The following is a 16827-nucleotide window of genomic DNA, read 5'->3' as shown; positions in this document are numbered from 1 at the left end:
ATTATGTTGACAATGAACTCGTGTTGTGTAAAATCTACCGTGAACTCGCGATGGTAAACTTGTGTTCTTTTGTACCTAATAATAAAAGCAAAAAAAGCTTTTTGTTGTTCCATTTTTTCTATCCTTATATTTCAGTTGAGATTACATAAACTGCCACCGCTTATGTCAAAGGAAAGGATTCGCACCGTCTCGTTCCAAATGCCGGCTATGGAAAAGAGATCGATTCCTAACTCAATTGAGTACAATCCCTAAGAGCTCTAAGCTCCCAGCATCTAGCATCTAGCATCTGCTAGTGTGTGGACGTTTTAGAGGTTGATGTCACGGGTCCTACATGCTAGGAAGTTTGCTTTGGTCATCTGACCACCTGCTCGTACAAGCTTGGATATCGACTGTAGGCGAACCGACTTGCGGGACTCTTACAGATTGCGCGTGGCGTGGCCTGCCCGGCTGCTCTTCTCTCAACTCCTCCCCTATCTGCTATCTCTTCTTTTCAATCTTTCTCTCCCTACTATTCTACAGCCAAAATGACTCCGCAGATTCAAACCACTTCTGCCACCTCCTGCGTTGATTGTCAACGGCCCGACTTCGTCTGGGCCTCCTCCGTTGATTCCATGATGTCTGGATTGTGTCATCGCACATACCATGCAGTAAACCCTACCCGCACGCATCGGGGATGCGGTGTGGGATTGCCCTCAGCAGCGGTGGCTTGCCACATGCGCTGGCGACCTCAGCCCCATGAACACCCGCTTCATCTCGGTGCCCCTATCTTGGCTCACCTTTCGCGTGGCTGCTGGCTCGATCCAACCTGCTCAATGGCGGCTACTTTGACTCCGGCATCGGCGGGACACTGCTGCCGTGGCCACAACTTTTTAGGCTCGGTTGAGAGTTGACTACTCCGCCTCCCTAGGCCATTTGATTCCGGTGATGAGGCATCTCCTCGTTTTGCCGCTCCGAGGCTGCAGCCGGCGAGGCATCCGTGGAGTCAGAGGAGGTACTGATGGGGAACAAGGAGAAGCGGCCCACGTATGCTGCCATTGAAACACTCTAAGGGTGACTTCTTTTGGGCTTGTGGGAGGGCATCAGGGTGGTGGGCAGCTGCAGCCCAAAAGAAGTCTCCGGCTCCTTCGTCGCTTATTTTAACCGAGAAGCTACGCTCGCGTGCAATTCCAGAAACTGCTCGGAGGCAGTTTTCCGAGCTTCTGCGTTGGAACACCGCATCGGTATGTTGACTCTGCTTTTCCCTTCTATTTACATGAGATTGCCACTCCCCTAGATAAAGCGCTTGGCTGTCTAAAAAAGAAAACCAATCTGATGCTCGCCTCTACAGCAAACAGACCCGAGTTTACCCAGAGCGCTAGGGTTCCTCCATGGTGCCGCTGCCACGCCCTCGCATCATCAGCCGCCGCCCCCTGCATCCTCCGCCGCTACTCCACTGCTTCTCGGGCGCTCCCCCGAAGCAGACACCACTCCTCCGCCGGTGTCCCGCATCCGCTGCCGCTTCTCCACCGCTCCTCGGCCGCTCCCCCGCGGCATACGATGTTCCCCCGCTTCCGGTCGTGGACTGCCTCTACACCCGTGGCAGGGGTTGTTGCCACCGACAAGCTATTCGGCCGCTCGATGACCACACTGCAGCCGATGATAGTAGCTGAATCCTCCCAATTTCTCACCTCCGTTTGCACAATGGAGTACTTCCAGTTTGGTGGATAATGCACAATTAGTTCCCTGTTAGCTGATTAGTGAAACACTCTAAAGGCAAAAATTTATGAGTTGGTATGCTTTGCAAAAAAACAATGCCGTGTGTCCACCTTACAACCTTAGGAAACATTTTGTAGGAGGCTTCTCAACAAATGGAGGTTTCATACAAAGGAAAAGTGGCCATAATTTTTTTTACAGAACTAACGAAATTCTAGTTAGAATGGTTTGTATTGTATGTGTTTCGTGAAGGCACAATCAATACTCGATCCGTTTCTAGATATAAGGTGTATAGTTTTTGGCGCGAAAATTAAGAAACACGCATGAAGATAAAACTACACAAGGTTTTGGCGGGATTGATCTTGGACAATTAACATCATAAAATAGAGGAGCTTTCAAAATAAGAAAACACAAGAAAATCCCTAAAAAAATCCACACAGGTTTCCCAAGGCAATATACCTTATATTTTGGAGTCTTTTCTCGAAAAACTATACACCTTATAACTAGGGACAAAGGGAGTATTATTTTACTACATATTGGTTTCTATTACACGGAAAATGGAAAATGATTGCAGATCCTTCGTAACTGCAATTAACTGCTTCTATTACTATTAGACAGAAACCTAACATGGTGCCCATTTTCCCTCGACGAGGTAAAGGAAAATAAGTGATATCCCACAACAATAAACACGGTGAATACATTACTCAAAACTACATGTCCTAGAGTTCAATTTATCCAGTAAAAAGAACCATCAATATACCAGCGTAACCAAACACATACTGCAGTGCACTACAATTCTATCAAGAAGCTATGACAGGAAAATGTTTACTTGTTAAGAAAAGGGAAGGTAGATTGCAACAAGGTTATTAACCTTAGCAGTGGCGTTAACTGAGTAACAAAGCCCAGTATATTCTCACGATCCGTGGACTTGTCAGCTTCCGGAATTGTTTGCATACAGAAAGGAAAAAAATGTTAGTTATCGGGAAAAAGGAGAGTCAGTGCTCAGCTACTAGCATCCACATACCAGGATCAATAGGTGACAGGCTTTCGAAACAAAGTTCTTGAAGTGAATGCTTGCGACCTGTCTCACAGCAATATCACAATTTCCGTCGACGATGATCTGTAACAATCTCACCAGATGTTGTTGAACTTACTGAATCTGCAGCAACCACAGGAACCTCAGTATAAGGGTCCGAAGTAATAACATTAGGATTAAAATGTATACGCAATTATACTATTATCAGCTGTAATGATAGGCTCAAATTATTGTTAACACATATAGTAGTATTTGGTATAAATTATAATATATAAAAAAACAAACAAATATGAATTTGGGAAATACAGTAACTCGCTCAATATGTGAAAACTATAGGCAAACAAACTTGTTACAGCAAAAAAAAATGATTTGTCTGTTTCGCACAAAGATTAGTTCAAGTGACTTCTTCTTCACAACTATGAACATTACATTCAAATGTTCTCCAAAACATCAAGTTCAATTGCATATAATGTAAACAAGTGTTGTCCGAGTAATGCATTGCACTCCAGTGTAGTTTCTACAAATACAATGATATAGCAAACAGCTCCTTCCACTCACGAAACTCTCTTTACAAAAAGTTTCACCTGAATAAAAGCGTGGAGGGAGATAGCTAAAAGAACGCTCAGCTCCAACAATTTTACAATCTGTAAAAATATTTGACAACATCCTTGCACTAAACTTATGATATTATAAAATTATGTTAAAAAGAAAGGGAGCAAACAAGCACCTCTGTGTTGCACATGTATTCATCAAAATAAGCTTACTCCTGAGTTATAATTACATGATTACATGCCACTAAAACATTTAAAACTATATGCTACTGTATCTTATTTTCAGCAGTAATGACATGCTGCTTGATTGAAAAGGTTGCTAAGCCAGGTGTTCATGACCTGGAGCAATATATAATGCCAACCAGGACACTTGTATGAGCTAGGAAAACAAGGCTTTCTGAAATAATTTCATTGGGCGTCTTACATCCTCAGATTCGTCAAGAGCAACATTGAACTTGCATCACAGATGCTTGCCTCCAAGTAAACCACGCTACATGTCATGTAGTTCAGTAATGTACAACACGATCTAACTTACCATAAAACCTACATATAGATGCAGAGGCTACAAGGAGATCTGGTTGTGAGAGGGATAGCAGGTACCTTCATCACATAGGCGGACCAGAACTAGGTGACGCCGAGGAAGAGGATGAAGAAGAAAGGGCCCCAGATGTCCCAGTCCCTGAGCGCCTTGCCTAGGTCCTCGTGGTAGGGGTTGGGTAAGACGACGAGCTTGAGGTAGCTGATGATGCGGGCGAGGTCACGCTTGACGGTATCCCAGACGGGCTCGGTGAGCGCGATGGGCGGGCACCCGACGCCGTCGGACGAGATGGACACAGAGATCGACGTGGGCGGGGCGGTTGGTGGCGCCTAGAGCACGAAGATGGGGACAAAGGAGGTCGTCGGGAGTGGCGGCATGGAGGAGGCCGGGAGAGGGAAGCACTAGTAGGAAAAGCCTCATCAGTGGCGCACCAAAAATGGCTTCTGTGGCGCATGGGAGGTGCGCCACAGAAACGTCGCCACAAAAATAAGGTTTCTGTGGCGCACCTGCCCATGCGCCGCAAAATTAAGGTTTCTGTGGCGCACTTGTTCTTAGGTGCGCCACAGAAGAGCGTGCGCCACAGAATTGCTTCTTAGTGCGCCACAGAATTTGCTTGTATTATACACGATTTTGTGCTGCCTGCTATACATATTGTTGACTGCCAAAACCCACCGGCGGGCAGCGGCCTTGTCAACACCGTAGAGCCGGGAAGAGCCTAGAGCTGCGGCTGGCTGAGACCCCTCCGAGCAACGGCCCGCAATGCTCTTCTGGTCACACGCGGCGTTGCGAAGTGCAAGGGCGTGCCACCTGACCTATGCACGGTCGGGGAAGGTGATGAAGATGCCTCGCTTAGTTTCCTGCGGGGCATACATGTAAACATTAAATACGAGCCTCGATCGGCTCTCAGGTTATCCTGTGAATCGGCTCAAAGAGCCGATCCACCCATGATCCGTACGGGGTGCACGAATACTTGGTGGTCCTGCTTGATCAAGATGAAGCTAATGAGATCTACGACGATTTAGGATTTTCACCGCATAATCGGATCATCCTACTCCAGGTTGGGCCTTGCGGCCACGCACGGTGCTCGTAAGCCGATCCTAAACAAGGCCGAGAAAACCAACATTAAGTTGATCCTAGGAACATCCCGTTTAGGACTTGCGAACGCCACCCTACGTGCCACTGGATCCTCCCCCCCATTGTAAGGCCTAACTATTGCAGATATTAAACTAATCCTTGTAGAACAAGGAGCAATCGTAACGGATCAGATCTACTAAATAATGATCAAGCGGGGTGCCGCCCCCACACCTGAGATAGGCGTGAGGGCGGCTAGATATGCAAGGGTTGCACTACGTAAGCATGCTTAAACGAAGAACAATGCTAACCCTAACACATCTAATGATAACTACGTTGCTCGCCATCAAAAACGCTTCGATACGAGCAACGCATGGAACAACGTGGGGCTTGTGCTGCCTAGATCGCAAGATGCGATCTAGGCAGCATGTCGCTACCTGATAGAAACCCTCGAGACGAAGGAGTTGGCGATGCGCCGAGATTGGTTTGTTTTGGGGTTGAACGTGAGTTGTTGTTTATTCCATAAACCCTAGGTACATATTTATAGTCCAGGGGACTTTCTAATGTGGACGTGCACTAAACCGTGCACGAGATAAACTCTAACTTCTAAATCGATACACAATCTATTATACTAAGATACACGGGCTAACTAGCCCAAATTCTCCGTGCGAGGCTGCTTCATAGATCTCTCATATGTAATCTTCCAAGCCCATCTTGACCGCGGCCCACCTCCTGATTTAGCCAAAATCTGGTGATAACACATGCCCCCCTGGTTTTGGTAATGATAATTTCAAAACCACTCTATTTTTTTTTTCTCAGAGGGGTCGTGTCACGGCAGAGCGGAACTGTTGCAGCATGCCTCATCATGACGACTTGCCTTCTCAACTTCTCTGCACGATTTGACAGTTTTGGCACCATGTCTTCGAGAACTGCTCGGAAATTAAAAACCCCCACCTCCTTTTATTTAGCCGCAACGAACAGTTCTCTTCTTCACCCCTTCCGCAGTAGCACTCCAAAAAACCCTCCCCTGCAACCATGTCCTCTTCCTCTTCCTCTTCTTCTTCGTCGGATTTTTCCCACGTGTCCTCTCCCATCCGAGAGTCGACGCCCTCGTGGGGTACGCAAGCGGCGTACGACATCCTTGCCCCGACAAAGTGGGACAAAGAGGACCATGACTCCTACGTCTGGTCCGAGGATGACAAATCCCAAACCGACGGGGAGAGCGACCTTCGCTTCCTTGCTGACGAGGAAGTGGTGGAGGAGAGCGAAGACGACCGCCTCTCCTGGGCGGACTTCACCACCTCCGAGGAGGTGAAGGAGGAGGGAGAGGAGGAGGAGGATGAAGATAGCTCCTCCGACGAGCCGCCGGCCAAACGCCGCTGCCTCTGGCCCGGGAACTTCAGCGACGTCGACAGCGACGACGACGCTGACGAAGAGGATGAGGACGACGAGGGTCCTATCGGCGGCCGCTGGAGCAGTGATGACGAGCCGGCAGGGAGCAGCGCCGTCAGTGGCGATGATGGCGACGACGACGGCGAGGGCAGCAGCGGCCCCTAGATAGGGTCTTAGCATAGGGCTAGCAGTAGCAGACGGGGCAATGTATCCCCCTGGTATTTCCTTTTGAGAGCAATCAGCTCTTCTATGTAAGAAATCTGGCTTATCAATGAAGAAATTCCCCACCTCGATTTTGCCGATTCCCTTTATGATAATTTAGCCGATTGTCTTTCCTGCTGATTCTGCCGATTGCAAAACTGGACAATGCCCAACAAGCCGATGGCATCGCATCGGTCTCCCACACTAACTTTCGAGATAGATTCCTCCAGACCCAAACTCCTTGCCAAACAAGGCCAAAACTTGCTCGCGCACATCCGCAGACCTCTCAAGATGGCATGTTGAACCTAGCGGCAGAACTCCCGAAATAATGTCAGGTCTCCTTTACATTATCCTCTCCGAAGTCTGCTCGCTCAGCTCCGGCAGTTTCCTTCGACAATAATCACTGTCTTCTGAACGAGCCGTCACGAGGAGTGAGCCCACTTCGACAGAGTTGGTTAAACCTCGAGGGCGAGCTGCCCCCCGAGCCTCAGCCAAGGCGAGGATAAAAGACGGATCACCATTGAGATTTCGGGGCAGGCTCAACCTTGTCCAAAAGAGCTATCCTGCAGGGCTACCAGCCGATCACCTCTCTTCCGTTGAGGGTCCATATGGCCGATCCAGTAAGCTATGATAATTTTGCAACATAAGCACTGTTCTTCAGGCAACTCGTGGTGCAGAGTTTAGCCGATTCTAACGAAATCGGTTCCCCGGAGCAGAGAATCTTCAAGGTGAGCTGCCCCCCGGGCCTTAGTCGGGTGAGAATAGCAGCGAACTGATCGCGTCGATCCTCCTTGGTTTCCAACTCGCAGCGCCGTATCAGCCGATTCAACAAAATCGGCTCTTTAAAGTGAGGAAATTTCAGGGTGAGCCACCCTCCCCCGAGATTCTCCAGCCCAAACCTTGCGCCTTGCTGATCAGATCAGCTCATCATCTTTGGCAGGCTGAAGCAACTTCCGGTGAGAACGTCTTTACATTTCTGATGCCCTCCAGACTCTGGGCGCAATATCTCTTGGAGGGTACTAGCCTCTTTCCTAAGTCGATGTCTGTGCATCGGCTATGCTTGAAAATTTTCGAATTTTTCCGCGGCCGACTTGCGTATCGGCCCCCATATTCCAATACCCATCAACAGAAGATGAAATGCTTCCGTTGCGTGTCCTCGTATTTTATCTACCTGGGTGCCCCCCGAGCCGATTCTGTCAAGAGAATTGATGGTATCGGCTCTGTTGGATAACATGTTGAACCCAGGCGGAATGGTGGGTGAGGATATCCCCGGCCGATTACTGGAATCGGCCTCCACGTTATTTGCTCAGTGAAGGTTTTGTAATGCTCCTTCATAGACCCTTGGGGCCGATCACAAGGATCAGCCTTGCCAACTTGCACGTTGCTTGGCTTCAACTACATGGTCAGGCCAGTGGATAAAACTAGCTTAACCCTTCCCTTTGTCACATCGATGCGCTCGCAGTCGTCCAATCCGATACTCGAGAGGGGTTCTTGGCCTGCTTGCTTCCCATGCGTTCATACCAGCCGTTGAAACTTCAGCCGAGTCGTCGGCTTGGACGACCTCTACCTCATCACCATCCCACTGTATTATGCATTGGTGCATTGTGGAGGGAATACAGCAGTTGGCGTGGATCCAATCTCTTCCCAGCAAAACAGCATAACTGCTCGTGCTATCAACGATAAAGAACGCCGTAGGGATGGTCTTTCTTCCTACGGTCAGATCCACGTTCAGAACTCCTTGCGCCTCAGATGCTTGGCCGTTGAAGTCGCTCAACGTTACGTTGGTCTTGATTAGATCCGAACTCGAGCGCCCCAGCCGACGTAGCATAGAGTACGGCATGATGTTAACTGCCGCTCCGGTGTCCACCAGCATCCTGTTTACAGGCCTCCCATCGATATATCCTCGTAAGTACAGGGCCTTCAGATGCCTGTAGCTCTTTTCTCGTGGCTTCTCAAAGATAACCGGCCGTGGGCCGCGATCAAGTTGTGCCACGGATGTCTCATCCGATCCTGGAGCACCGAACTCCGACGGGAGGATAAACACCATATTTGTGCCGGCCGATGTTTCATCATCGGCTTTTCTCTGCTCGGGGCGCCACTCTTTTCTTTGTGGCTCACCCTCCTCGTCCGGGGTTCGCAGAATTTTGGCGGCCGGATCAGGCCGTGCCTTCCTTAGCGTGCGCAGGTATAATCTTTCGGTTTCTTCCAACTCACGCGGACGCTGGACTTTTTGCTTCGGGAACAGGCTGAGCCCATCGGGGCACCATGCGGGCCGATGATATTTGCATTCTTCACCACCGTCCTCCGGCTCCTCGAGATCTTCCATCTGAGTGGACTCAGCACGCTTGTTCTGATACGGGAAAGGCCCTAGCCGGCTGAACACAGACACGTTAGCGGCACCCTTCTTCCTTTGTTTGCATTCTGGGCAGTCCTTGATTGTTGGCAATCGGCTCATTCCTGAGTCCCAGCAATGTTTGAAGAACGGGCAGTCCCAGTGCCTATCATTGTCACTCTGCCCCCTTGGCTTCCCTTCGGCGCGACGATCGCACCCGTTGTGGCTTCTACCATGTTGGCGGTACCTTCCGACCTCGGCATCAGACCGGAAATTCCTTTCATCGTCGGCGTCGTAGCGCCGACGTCGGTCGTGGTGTTGCTCGTATTTGTTGAGAGGGTGCTTGGAGTGTGGGTGTTGATACCGCATGCTCCTTATTCCCCCTCTTGCCAGGTACCGCCTGTCCTCACATCGGGGTTGGTCGCGCGGATCGGCTCCCTCTTCATCCTTGCTACGGGAGTGGCTGCTTTCTGTTTCCTCTTTGTCATGGCGGCTTGCAGATCCTGCCGTATTGTCGCCAAAGGAAAACTTTAGCTGATCTATGGGGTGGCTGAGATCCGCCGTGTCGAACCCGGGACCCGGACGTGGGTCTCTGCCGAGCCTGATATCGTGCGGCCGGGTCTTCTCAGCGGAACCGATGAGTTCGGTTCCACGGGTTGCCTTGATCCCGCCATGTTCCCTTCTGAGCTCCTTGGGCAGATCCCCATGCTTCAAAGACCTGGTGTGCTCCTCCGACGGGGCGGAGAGATCTCTCCCATCCAGTGCGCCTTCGGGCGTGGAACCCCTCCCCCTGACGCCATGGGAGTGGGTTCGGTGGGAAGAGCCGAAGAGTGCGGCTTCGAGGATGGCTTTGATCTCGTCGCAGGTGACTGGCGCGCCGTCCGCCATCTCAGACGTAGATGGCGATGTGGTTGATGTAGACGAGGGTCCCACCGGGCGTGCCGAGAATGTGTTGGCTCGCCAAAACCCACCGGCGGGCAGCGGCCTTGTCAACACCGTAGAGCCGGGAAGAGCCTAGAGCTGCGGCTGGCTGAGACCCCTCCGAGCAACGGCCCGCAATGCTCTTCCGGTCACACGCGGCGTTGCGAAGTGCAGGGCGTGCCACCTGACCTATACCTGGTCGAGGAAGGTGATGAAGATGCCTCGCTTAGTTTCCTGCAGGGCATACATGTAAACATTAAATACGAGCCTCGATCGGCTCTCAGGTTATCCTGTGAATCGGCTCAAAGAGCCGATCCACCCATGATCCGTACGGGGTGCACGAATACTTGGTGGTCCTGCTTGATCAAGATGAAGCTAATGAGATCTACGACGATTTAGGGTTTTCACCGCATAATCGGATCATCCTACTCCAGGTTGGGCCTTGCGGCCACGCACGGTGCTCGTAAGCCGATCCTAAACAAGGCCAGAAAACCAACATTAAGTTGATCCTAGGAACATCCCGTTTAGGACTTGCGAACGCCACCCTACGTGCCACTGGATCCTCCCCCATTGTAAGGCCTAACTATTGCGGATATTAAACTAATCCTTGTAGAACAAGGAGCAATCGTAACGGATCAGATCTACTAAATAATGATCAAGCGGGGTGCCGCCCCACACCCGAGATAGGCGTGAGGGCGGCTAGATATGCAAGGGTTGCACTACGTAAGCATGCTTAAACGAAGAACAATGCTAACCCTAACACATCTAATGATAACTACGTTGCTCGCCATCAAAAACGCTTCGGTACGAGCAACGCATGGAACAACGTGGGGCTTGTGCTGCCTAGATCGCAAGATGCGATCTAGGCAGCATGTCGCTACCTGATAGAAACCCTCGAGACGAAGGAGTTGGCGATGCGCCGAGATTGGTTTGTTTTGGGGTTGAACGTGAGTTGTTGTTTATTCCATAAACCCTAGGTACATATTTATAGTCCAGGGGACTTTCTAATGTGGACGTGCACTAAACCGTGCACGAGATAAACTCTAACTTCTAAATCGATACACAATCTATTATACTAAGATACACGGGCTAACTAGCCCAAATTCTCCGTGCGAGGCTGCTTCATAGATCTCTCATATGTAATCTTCCAAGCCCATCTTGACCGCGGCCCACCTCCTGATTTAGCCAAAATCTGGTGATAACACATATACAGTTTATACACAGCAATACAGATACACAATACAGATACACAGGTTATATACAGCAACATTCAGATATAATATAAATATCATGTACATTGCACAGATATAACATAGACATCATCATCACATTACTTAGAGCCCGATCGAGATACATATATAGTGGCAAGTGTCAAATGTTTTGCATACAACTCTTAATTCATACAAAATTCACAATTTCGAGATACAAAGTAGTCTTCATCCGGTTCCTCCTTTGCTCCGTCATCTCTACCCACCAGGCTCGCTTGCATCGGGGTCCTTCCATCCAGTTCCTACTATGATGAAAATGGAAGAAAGTGAGACCAACAAGTATCCGATGCACAAGAGAAATGGAATAAATGCCTCATACATTGTTGGTCAACACAAATATTAACATTCGGGGACGGTGTAAGTGAGACCAAGTCCGATGCACAAGAGATTGATATTTGTGCTATCTTACCAGGCTCACTTACGCCGCCCCCGAGTGTACGGTGACCAAACATTTTAATCATCGGCATTTTGAAAATGTCAAAGCAAATGGAATGACAAAATGGAATAAGTGCCTCATACATTGTTGGTCAACACAAATATTAACATTTAGGGATGGCGTCGGTGAGACCAAGTCCGATGCACAAGAGATTGATATTTGTGCTATCTTACCAGGCTCACTTACGCCACCCCCAAGTGTACGGTGACCAACATTTTAATCATCGGCATTTTGAAAATACCAAAGCAAATGGAATGACAAGGGCCTCATACTTTGTTGGTCGAAACAAATATTAACATTCCGGGACGGAGTTAGCGAGCCGGGTAGGATGCACAAGAGATTGATATTTGTGCAATCACACGAGGCTCACTAACACCGCCCCGAGTGTACGGTGACCAAGCATTTTAATCATCGGCATTTTGAAAATCTCAAAGCAAATGGAATGACAAAATGGAATAAGTGCCTCATACATTGTTGGTCAACACAAATATTAACATCCCGGGATGGCGTAAGCGAGGCCAGGTAGGATGCACAAGAGATTGATATTTGTGCTATCTTACCAGGCTCACTTACGCCACCCCGAGTGTACGGTGACCAAACATTTTAATCATCGGCATTTTGAAAATCTCAAAGCAAATGGAATGACAAAATAGAATATGTGCCTCATACATTGTTGGTCAACACAAATACTTTGCAGAAGGGCCCCCTTTCCCCGGTCGGCGTTCCGTCAACGGGTGCTTGACGACACAACAACGCCGATCTGCATCTCCGGCGCAGAACCACGCCAGTCCCTCGCTGTCCAGTGAACGATTCCTTGATGCAAAGACCGTGCCGGCCTGCCCAGCATTATGCCGGGCCGTGTTGCCGCGCTTCAAGCCGTGTGTCCCGCGCCTGCCTCTGTTCGCCTTCTTGCCCGGTGAACCAATAGGCTGATCGTTGGAATAAGGAAACCGATGACAGCCGGTCGCAAGATTAAATTGCGATCGGCCGTCATCGGCTTCCTTATTCCAACGATTAGTCTATTCGTTCACCGGGCAAGAAGGCGAAGAGTGCAGGGCGCATGATCGACACGGCCTGAAGCGCGACAACAGAGGTCGGCATGATGCTAGGGAGGCTGGCACCGTCTTGGCATTAAGGACTCGTTCACGTACTGGACGGCGAGAGAAGAAAAGTGGTGCTGCGCCGGAGAGGCATGTCGGCGTTGTTGTCTCATCAAGGACTCGTTCACGGAACGGCGGCCAGGGAAAGGGGGGCTCGTCTACAAAGTATATTGCATTTGATGATCCAGTAAGTGCATGACACTTTGAGCTACCCAAGAATAAAGGCCAACAGTGGATAAACATCTGCTCAACCATTTCTTGCACTAGAGGAAAAGTAACCAACATTGAAACTTGAATAGTCAAGTGACACTACAAGCAGCTCACACACACATGCAAACACATGTGTTGACAGTAACTAATGGATATCAAGAACTAGTCTTGATCTCCAAATGGTGATTAGAGGGAATTTATTCATCTTAATTAAGCAACATTAGGGACAAATGGGATCATGCAAGGGACTTGGATCATTTGGATCATAAGGCATCAATAAGGAGGCAACCAGGGACAAAGGGAACATTTGATGATCCATTATCATAGGGACATAAGTCAAGATGCTCAAACACACATAGCATGCATGGAGCGAGATGCTCCAAAGGGATTATTCATCACTTGGTATATAGACCAAGTGATGCTGGCAAAAGAGAGGCCAATCAAGAACCGAGTAAATCCAGTAAGTGATAGATATGCCTAAACAAGCAACAACACATAGCATATCCCAGCTAACCGGATGAGACAAGTCTTGGTAGCCAATCTGAATCACCTAGCACCACCTAGCCTTTTAAAACCATCGAAACAGTCCTTTTTCTTCAAAGGATACCATAGTGGCATTCATTTACATGATCCCCTACTGTGGATATCTCTATTTTCATCAAAGCCAACACAAGAAATAGAAATTTATCATTACTCAGTTGAGTTCAAAACAAAGCTGGGGTACCATAAGGGATTATTCATCACTTGGTAGTAACCATCATAAGCATTCCATTTAAATCACACATTTTAGTATATGTTCTTATCCAAGTTTTTGCCTCAGCCTTTGCATCATTGGCTGAGCTAAGACATCAAGCTTCCGGCCAGGGAGCATTCTTTATTTTTAGGGAACTATATGAACTATATGCACATGATCCGAGTAAGCATCCCCACTAATCGGAGCATTATAAGCATACCATAAGCTCACAAGAATCCATCAAGTAAATCATCGGGGGTCCAAAAAACTTGGGGTCCGGAAAACTAATCCCAACGAGAGAATTACTTGGGGTCCAGTAAAACTAATCCCGTGCCAACCAAGAGCAACTATAAATATGTATGTATACAAACCCACCGAGTAGCATTTCATGCATTTAAATTCATATGAACCAGTTAACCTCACCTGAGCACAACAAGCATTTAAATGAACAAGTAGCATCAAATTCCTATGAACCCATCAAGAAAATTGTTAACAGTTAACCTCACTGAGCACAACAAATGAACCGAGTAGTAATAAGCCATCAAGATTAACGAGTTAACCTCACCGAGCACAACAAATGAACCGAGTAGCATCAAATGAACCAACCGAGTAGCAATGCATCACTAGCAGCAATGCATCCAGAGCCAACAAATGAACCAGTAGCATCAAGATTAACAGCTAAGCATCACTAGCAGCAAATGCATCCAGAGCCAACCGAGCGAGCATTTCGTCGAGCACGTTGTGCTCGCGCGGGGAGGAAGAGGGAGGGGAGGGGAGGGAGCTTACCGACGATTTGGACAGTTGTGGAGGAGCTCACCGACGACGACGGCAGGGGTGGAGGTCGCGGCGGCTCTTCCACCTTGACGCGGCGGCGGCTCCTCCACCTTGACGCCGCGCCGGCCCCTCCTCCTCCACGCCGCAGCGGCTTGTGCTGCTGGTGGCGGGGATGGGTGGAGCGTGGCGGCATCCGGCCATCGCGGAGGAAGGCGGCGGCGGCGGCGACAGCGACGGCATCGCTCGCCATGGAAGGCGGCGGCGCGGGGAGAGAGGGGAGAGAGGGGAGAGGAACTACGGTGGCGAGGGAGGGGTACGGCCTTGATATAGTACACGTTATTTCTGTGGCGCACCGAGACAAAGTGCGCCACAGAAAACATTATTTTTGTGGCGCACGGTCACCGTGCGCCACGAGAAGTAATTTACGTGGCGCACCGAGGTTTGTGCGCCGTAGAAATTGTAAAACCAATGGTTGGGGGTGACAGGGTGTGGGGCCCACCAAGTTTTTGTGGCGCACCGTTTAGTAGTGCGCCACAAAATTAAGCTATTTCTGTGGCGCACCGAGCTTCGTGCGCCACAAAATAAGTTTCTGTGGCGCACTCAAAACGGTGCGCCACAGAACTAAGCTTCGCCTATAAGGGTTTTCCTACTAGTGAAGGATGAGATGGGGATGTAGGCGCGCGTAGGGGATGATGGCTGCGCAGAGGACGGTGGCGGATGGCGTGTAGCCTCTCGATCTCGTCGATGTCTGACTGCGTCGACGACACGTTGAGCGGGATCGTGTCCCTGTAGTTGTGCGACATGGAGGCGCCGGTGGCGTCGGTGGCAGGGACTTACTGTGTCGGCGAAGCGGCAGGGGGGAGACGGTGGGTGTGGGTAGGAGGAGAGATCTCGCACCCTCGCGGTCGCCGGAGTGAGATAGGGGATCGGTTTCGATATGGTGCGAGAGGTGGGGGACTACACTGCATAATGTAAATATCGCGAGGGCATTTCTGAAAAACGTACCACAATCGGAACCACTTCTCCGGAAACCAATTGCGGCACTTCTAGCAGATGCGGTGTAGTGCCCCAGAATAGCGGCACTTTTCGCAAGACAAGATGCCGCGGATTATCCCAAGATTAGCGGCACTTTATGAGGATGCCGTGGATTATCCCAAGATTAGCGGCACTTTCCGCATATTGCCATGAATTAGCCTAAAAATAGCGGCACTTTTGTAGATTGCTGATAATTAGCCCAACATTAGCGGCACTAACCCAAAATATGCCGGTGAAACAAACTCCAGCGGCAGTTTTTAAAAACCCCTGCACCGAAGTGCCGCTAATCTAGGCATGTGGTGTAGTGAATGCCATTTTTAGAGCCTTAATAAACGCCAGAGAACATTTCCAAAAAAAAAAAAAAAAAAAACGCCAGAGAATCCTAGTAGCAATATAAGTTAACCAGCCTCTCAAATAAGATCTGAATCCATCCCTGCCTCAGCCGGCAGACCAAGACATGAGAGGCGGCGATCGCTTGGGCGCGCTGCCGGACGATCTCCTCCTGCGCGTGCTCTCCTTCCTGCCGTCTCGCGATGCGGTGAAGACGGCCGTGCTCGCCCGCCGCTGGCGCTACCTGTGGAGGTCCACCCCCGCCGTCCGCGTCAACGGATCAGGCGACGGCTTTCGCCTCTTCGTCAACAGCTTGCTGCTCCACCGTGATGGCGCCTCCCCGCTACGCTCGTTTGAGATCAACGCCGACCTGCTGATAAGCGACGACGACGACGAGTACAGCTATTTCGACCCTCACGTCGACCTCTGGATCAGGCACGCTCTGTCGACTTGCCGCGCGCGCTCGCTCACCGTGCGCATCCCTTACCTGCCGACCAAGATAGGTGGTCGCCTAAACCTTTCGCCTCCCCGCACCTGACGACGATGCGCCTCCAGGGGGTCGATCTCGACCATGGCAGCCTCGATTTCTCCTGCTGCACGAAGCTTCTCCACCTCAGCCTCACTGCCTGCAGCCTCGATGGCGATGCCATCGTGTCGCCCTCGCTGGAGCGCCTCCATATCATGGACTGCGCCTCAGAATCGCCGATCAGGATTTCCACCCCGAGCCTCCGCCATCTGCAGCTATCCGGTGACCACGACGGGATCTGTACTGCACCGTCGTCTCTCGACACCATGCCTTGCTTAACCAATGCAACCATCCAGCTTACTGGCTTCGTCGAGGGCGGCGATGGTGATGCCAATGCCGGCCGCTCTTTGATTCTCCGTGGATTATCGGAAGCCACCAGCCTGGAGCTCATAGCTACGAGGAGCGATGGAAGGGTTTGTCAAATCCAATCTTTGTTTTTATTTTTACCTTCGCATACATCACTAGTTAGAGCAAAACTGCACTATGCATGCACCCGGCCGGCCGGTAGATTTAATTCCTCTTCTGTCACTTTGTCCAATTTTACAAATGTTTGCAGCTTCCACACTAGGGGCCAGGCACGCCCAATACCAACTACTGCATATATGTCCTACATTGTTGTTAGATAAATATAATATAATTTGCCATCAATAGGAAACCTTGATTTGCTAAATTTAAGATTAT

General features: G+C 49.8%; 1 pseudogene; it reads right to left on the bottom strand.

Moving 5' to 3' along the window:
* Window positions 1-3903: 3903 nt before the first annotated feature.
* LOC124682643 lies at window positions 3904-15058 on the bottom strand (annotated as a pseudogene).
* Window positions 15059-16827: the final 1769 nt, after the last annotated feature.

The sequence above is a fragment of the Lolium rigidum genome, chromosome 1 (genome assembly GCF_022539505.1).
Source record: "Lolium rigidum isolate FL_2022 chromosome 1, APGP_CSIRO_Lrig_0.1, whole genome shotgun sequence".
In the NCBI taxonomy this organism is placed as follows: Eukaryota; Viridiplantae; Streptophyta; class Magnoliopsida; order Poales; family Poaceae; genus Lolium; species Lolium rigidum.
This window is presented reverse-complemented; position numbering and strand designations above follow the sequence as displayed.